Source organism: Ictidomys tridecemlineatus, chromosome Y, assembly GCF_052094955.1.
Source record: "Ictidomys tridecemlineatus isolate mIctTri1 chromosome Y, mIctTri1.hap1, whole genome shotgun sequence".
NCBI lineage: Eukaryota > Metazoa > Chordata > Mammalia > Rodentia > Sciuridae > Ictidomys > Ictidomys tridecemlineatus.
This window is the reverse complement of record NC_135494.1, coordinates 9,829,121-9,836,193: the sequence shown is the minus strand read 5'-3', so window position 1 is coordinate 9,836,193 and position 7,073 is coordinate 9,829,121.

The following is a 7,073-nucleotide window of genomic DNA, read 5'->3' as shown; positions in this document are numbered from 1 at the left end:
ACTTTATCATTACCTTCAACCTACAATGCATGAGGCACACTGAATTTATCCTCATACTCATGTACTTATCACTAATTTTTTTCCATAGAATTGTATATGTATATGAATATACGTTGCCAATATTATACCCTGAAAATTTCTGTGATCTCACCTTCCTGAAATAAATTTTCATTACTTCATGTCAGTTCATCTAAGTATTCCATATCATGTATTGGAAAAGGTGAGACAATTTTAAGGCCCTTCTTATTTAATGATTTATAAACTATAATTAAAGTCAATCTCAGTACCTCCAAAGAACTTAAGTCTCATTTACCTTCCTCATTTATAGTGCTTGATTTTTTAAGTAGGTAGCAGAAGTTTCATTTTGAAGAAGAGTAAATGATTGCTGAGGGCCATTGCCAAGTAGGAATGACGCATCAAAATTTCCTTGCCAGCGTACCCCATGTTAAATGGACTTGCTTTGGAATTTTGCTGTTGACATTGCATGTAAGGTGACCTCGCTCAAGGACCAGGGTGGATCTGGGTTTAGAGCTGATCAGGTTTGAGGAAGTATCCCACTCCTTGAGTTTAAGGCATTCCCTGTTTAAGACAAGTTTAGGGCATTCCCGGTTTAAGATAATATGGGTTTTAGCAAAGTTGGAGCTTGAAGATTATTGCTGCTGTGAATAGGGTGTTCCTGCTACTTGTTCCCATTGAGTTCTCATGAGATTCAAATGAGATTTGGAAAAGAGCCTCTTAGAGTAGGTGAATTGGGTGGGCAGATTTTGGATTTCCCCTGAACGTGTTTGTACAGGGCCGGTGTTACTTCAGGAATAAAGAATTGCTGTTTGAATCTACAAAGTGTGAGTTGCTTGTGATCTTGTGCCCAGCCAAGACATTGCCAAATGATTTAAAGCCATTCAGTGTACTTTAGAGGATCCCCAAAACTTATGGTTGTAGTTCTTAAACAACCTTATCACTGAAAGATCTAAATTACAATTCAGGTTGGACACTGATACTATGCTTCCATGGGAAATAGTTTCTTGGTTTTGAATATTGTCTTTTCCTTTTCCCTTATCGTATTTTAAATGTGTGGATTTTGTGAACTTTTAGAATCATTATTTTCAGCACACTTAGCATTGACCCATTTGATAATAGGAGACATCCATATTCCGAAAAAAAAAAAAATAGACCCTTCACTAAGCCCTATAGAAGTGATTAAATAATCTTTGGAAAAAAAATACAGTCATCCATTAAATCATTTTTAATTAATAGTCATCCATTATTATTGTTAAAACATACTAAGAATAAGTTTAGTTAGTAATACATTACTGTACTACGAAAAGTGACATAATGCAATTTTAATTTTTAAAGTTCTTTCTGCTTACTATAAAGAGAGTATAGAAAGCTGGGTACATGGGCTGAAGTTGTGTCTCAGTGGTAGACTACTTTGCTAGCATGTGCAAAGCACTGAGTTTGATTCTCAGCAATAAATTAAGAGAAATCTTTTTTTTTTTGGTTTATTTTTTAAATACATGACAGTGGAATGCATCACAATTTTTATTACACATTTAAAACAAATTTTCATAACTCTGTTTGTATACAAAGTATGTTCACATCAATTTCTGTCTTCATATATGTACTTTAGATAATAATGTCTATCACATTCCACAATCCTTTCTAATCTTTAAACAACACTCCTACACTGGATAATTCAAATAAACTTGCTTCAGGGATTTAATGCATTGATCAAATAGATTTACTGTAGCTTATTCAGTGCTGTTGGAATGGATATTATAAAAATCTAAAATTGTAATGTTTGGTGGCTTATGACTATAATTGTAGAAGCTGTGAAATATGATAAAGGAGAAATATCAGTACAAAGACAGCCTAATTAACCTAATAAGGCTACAATCAACATTGTGAGAGCCTGCCTCAAAATATAACATAAAAAGTAATGTGGACGTGTCATAGTAGTATGAACCCCTGTGTTCAATACTCAGAACCAAATCAAACAAAACCAAGCAAATATCTCATAATTAATAGAAATTCCAGGGTATACAAATATGTAAAAATGTTGGTAATAATATAAATTTAATAAATATATTTTTCTTTAAATTTTAAGGTTCTTTAAAAGCCCAAAGTAAAAATGCTACATAGTCCACCAGTAATTATTTGGGGTAGTAGTACAAGGTTGCACCTGCCTGTACTCCCAGTAGCTTAGGGGGATAAGAGGAAGAAAACTTGGGGTTTATTCTCAAGTTAAATTCAGCCTCAAGAACTTGGCAAGGTCCTAAGAACTCAGTAAAACCCTTACTCACTAATAAATAAATAAATAAATAAATAAAAGTGTTAGAGACCGGATATGTATCACACTGGTAAAGTTCCCTGGGGTTAATCTCAAACATTTAAATAAATAAAAAAATATAAATAATAACTCTTGGTAAAAAAAAAGTCATACAATCCACTAATAATAACTCTGGATATATATGTAAAGGAATTGGAATCATTTAGCTAAATATATTACCGCACATCTATTTTTATTGTATCTTTATTCACAGGATGTAACAAAAGAAAACAAATGAAGAACCTTTTAGATAGAAAGTATATCAGAAAATGTCTTCCAGATGCAAAGCCTCCAATTAGTCTATTACTTCAGAAGCTACACTCTTAAAATTCAAACTGGTCCCTAGAAGGCAAGACTCAGATACTGGTGTTTTCTAAATACTCATAAAAAATTTGGAATCTCTGAGAGCCTTGTTGCAGATTTTCTAAAACTCAGAACTAGGTCATATGGGAGGTCAGAATGAGAACACAACACAGTAAATTCTTTAATGGGGAATTTTAACTAAGACACTGTCATAACCGAAAGCAGTCTTGGAGATAAAAAATAGATTTTCTGATTCACTGTTTTCTGGCTTATGGATTCAATCCAAACATATATTAGAAAAAAGTTAAGGCTACTGGTTAAAATCTGTGTAAAACAGGTATAAATATTACACCACAGGCTGGGTGTGTTGGTGCAGGCCTGCAATACCAGTTGCTGAAGAGGCTGAGAATAAAGGATCAAAAGTTCAATGCCAGCCTCAGCAAAAGCGATGTGCTAAAAAACTCAGTGAGACCCTGTCTCTAAATGAAGTTAAAAATAAATTAAAATAAGCTAACCCTGGGCATGTGTCTTAGTAGTCCCGTGTTCCTGAGTTCAATATCCAATATTCACATAAAAAAAAAACTGTAGCTCAGTGGTAGCTCACTTGTCTGGCACATGTGCGGCACTGGGTTTGATTCTCACCTCCATATATAAATAAAATATAGGTCTACCAACAACTAAAAAATATTTTTAAATAATGTACCAAGTTATTAACATGGACTTTGATATAGTTTGCTATGTAAACCCTTGAGATTGAAGTTGGCCAGGCATAGTCATACATGCCTGTAATAACAGTTGTTCAGAAGACTGAGACAGAATTATCATGATTCAAAACCAGTTTCAGCAATGGTGAGGCCCTAAGAAACTCAGTGAAACCCTGTCTCTAAGTAAAATACAAAATAGGGGGAGGGATGTGGCTCAGTGGTTGGGTTCCCCTGACTTCTATCCCTGGTCTTTCTCCCCCCAAAATGGGGTTGATTAAATAGCTCAGTTGTAGAGTGCTTGCCTTCTAAGAATGAGGCTCTGGGGTTTATCTATAGTACAAAGAGAGAGAGAGAGAGAGAGAGAGAGAGAGAGAGAGAGAGAGAGAGAGAGAGATTGAAGTTACATGTAATGTAAATTAAAGTTATTCTCACTTTTATTTTTATTTTTTTGCCACGCAAGAAGAAAAAAGTTTCCTGAAATGTTTGAAATGTTTCTGTGGGTTATTTATATATTATTTAATTATTTATTTATTTATATGTATTTATTTATTTTTATGTGGTGCTAAGTATAGAATCCATGGCCCTGCATGTGCTAGGTGAGTGCTCTACAGCTGAAATACAAGCACAGGTCTTTTGTTGGGTTATTTTAATGAAATGGTCTAACATTAAATAAACAAATAAATAAATAAATAAAACCTCAATTGATGACCCATTACAGTTTTTAAAAATCCTTAATTGAGACACATAAACATCATTTAGAAGATATTCATTCTTTTCAATGTCACCTAATTTTATTCTGCTTTCTTCTTATGTGAAAATCTCAGAATTATAAAATAAAATCTTTTAATTTACCAGTTGTTGAAGAATAACATTATAAATAATACATACATTTGAAATAATACATGAGAAAATAATGATTGATAATGCTGAAGGTGAAGTTTTTTGTTGAACCAAAATTTCTCAGTTTGCCAATTGTATCTGGATGCTTGTCTCACAAATTTTGAAGAAAAAAAATTCTATTTAAGAAAGAATAAATAAAACTCCCATCATGTGGTATAAGGAATGACACCAAAAAAAGAAACAAACAAACAAAAACAAAAACAAAAAACACCTCATTTTAATGTGTCATCTTAGAAGTTTCCTGATGGTTTTGGTCAGAACAAGGAGCACAATGCATTTAGAATAGGCTTTGGAAAAGGCTACCATATGGGTTCACTTTCATCTTTTCAGTGACCTATCCTTTTTTCTTTAAATCAATCTGGGACAAAGGATTTTCTTGAAGATGTCACCACAAGTGGGCTTCAAGGTCTTTTACATTTGAAATAGGCCTTAATGGTGCCCATTAACATATCTTCCAGTCAGCCACCAGGTGATGTTGAGTGAGGTCCATTATCCTGAATACATGGACATTATACTATCTATTCTATTTTTACTTATTTACTCTCAAAAGAGATCCCTAGATTTGGATATTTGAACAGAGAGTGAGAAAAGTAGGGGTATATTCTGAGACATATGCAGAGCTCAGCTGAAGTTCTGGATTTCAGATTTTTATTCTGGATTTGAGATACTGCTTCACCTAAATTTAAAAATCTCAGGACTCATGAAGAGAATGAGTTAAAAGCCAGCATCATCAAATTAATGAGACCCTAAGAAACTAAAAGGGACCCTGTCTCTAAATAAAAATATTGAAAAACTGTGGGGATGGAAATCAGTGGATAAATTTTTCTGGATTGAATTTTTGGAACCAAAAAAAAAAAAAAAATAGCACACAGACACACAGAGACACACACAAACTCACACACACAAATAAAACAAACAAACAAACTCTCATGAGGAACAAGTTGTAAAATCAGCAGCATCTCTCTTTCATGATTACAACCAATAGATTTGGTGTTCTCTCCTGAAAATTATCCCAGTCTTCACCACGCAATCTGGGACATAGTGGACTCATGGCACATGGATGCCCACAAAGGGCTTCAGGAAAAAGCTGAAAACACCTTAAAATTATGGAACAAAATGCCTAGGTTTTCAACTGCTGATCTAAGCCTCACTAGACTAGTCAGAGGCAGGTGAAGGCTAAGCTGCCCCACAAAGATCCTCTGGCCACAAGACTCTGGAGAGGACCATGAGGAGTCCCTAGCCATGACTGCCAGTTTCCACCATTGCCACTCCTGCAGGTTTAAGCCACCTTCCTACCCAGTCTCAAAATAAAAAGGCACACTTACCATTTCTTGGATTTCAGGGTTCTCAGTGTTCTCCCTGTGGTTTGTTTTCAGCTTCAGCATAGCCAAGAGACCTGGGCTCTGGATGCAGAACAGAAGCCTACAGAAAGATTGAAAAAATGGTGGGCTCCAACACAAAGGAAACAGAAGATTTTAGAAGCCTGCAACCTCATGACTGGACAGTTCTCAAATAAGAGAGTGATTGGTCAAGGATTAAGGCACTGCCTCCAACCTGAGCCAAGTGGGTGCAGAATCAAAGTCTGAATGACAGGCTGCTTAATTGTCATTTATAAAAGTTTGGAGATCAGTAGGGCTGGGGATGTGGCTCAAGTGGTAGCTTTTTTGCCTTGCCTGGGTAGGCCTAGGTTTGATCCTAAGCACCAAATACAAAGATGTTGTGACTGACGAAAACTAAAATGTCAATAAAATGTTTTTTAAAATTACAGATTACAGCTCATAAGATATCTTATTCAGTAAAGTGCTTGTTTTACTTATGTAAGGCCATGAATTCAATCCTCTGCACAGCACATATATACTTCCACCAAATAAATAAAGAAAGAAAGAAAGAAAGAAAGAAAGAAAGAAAGAAAGAAAGAAAGAAAGAAAGAAAGAAAGAAAGAAAGAAAGAAAGAAAGAAATTAGTAACAGACTTTGGGGACTAGGTTGATGGATCAGTGGTAGAGTGCTTCCCAAGCATGCATGTGGTACTGGGTTAAACATACAGCAACACATTAAAAAGCCAACCAACAAATAAACGACTAATGGTATTGTGTCCATCTACAATAAAAAAATATTTAAGAAAAAATAATGACTGTGTATTGGACTTGTGCACCCTCAGTAAAAAACTCATAAAACACTTTTTATATATAACTTATACATATATGTATTCATATAGTTTATAAAATTCTCCTGTGATGCCTTTTCAAGTAACTTATATTACAGGTATGCTTCACAACCTTGAAGTCCTCCGAACATCAATTATTATTATTATTATTATTATTAATATTATTACTATTATTGTTATTATTATAATTATTTGATGGCCTGTTAATTGCATTAAATGCCTCTGAATGGGGTTACTTTAAGGCAAGGTTTTCTACCAATAATAAGACTTAGCCCAGAGAGAATTGCATTGACACTTATAACTCCTTATAAGATTAAAGCAATTTGTGAATAAATATGTATATATTTTTATTTATGAAAAAGATATCACAATTACTTTATTTTTAACTTTTCTGTTCTTTGTCTCATAAAGAAAACAGTTTGAGCTTTAAACTCAATAGCAATGACCTCATATCCCTTTTCCCAAAAATGTGACTCACAGGTAAAATTCAAATTATTGAGACTCATGAATTTTGGATCTTTTATTTGAACTAATTAAGTCTATAGATTTTCATTTGATTTTCACCTTTAAATAAAGCCCACTTTTATAGCTTTCTCATTGTGTAACTGACCTCTAATATTCTGAATATTTTACCACAATTCTGATCACTTTGAACTATTGATGCCTTGATGTAG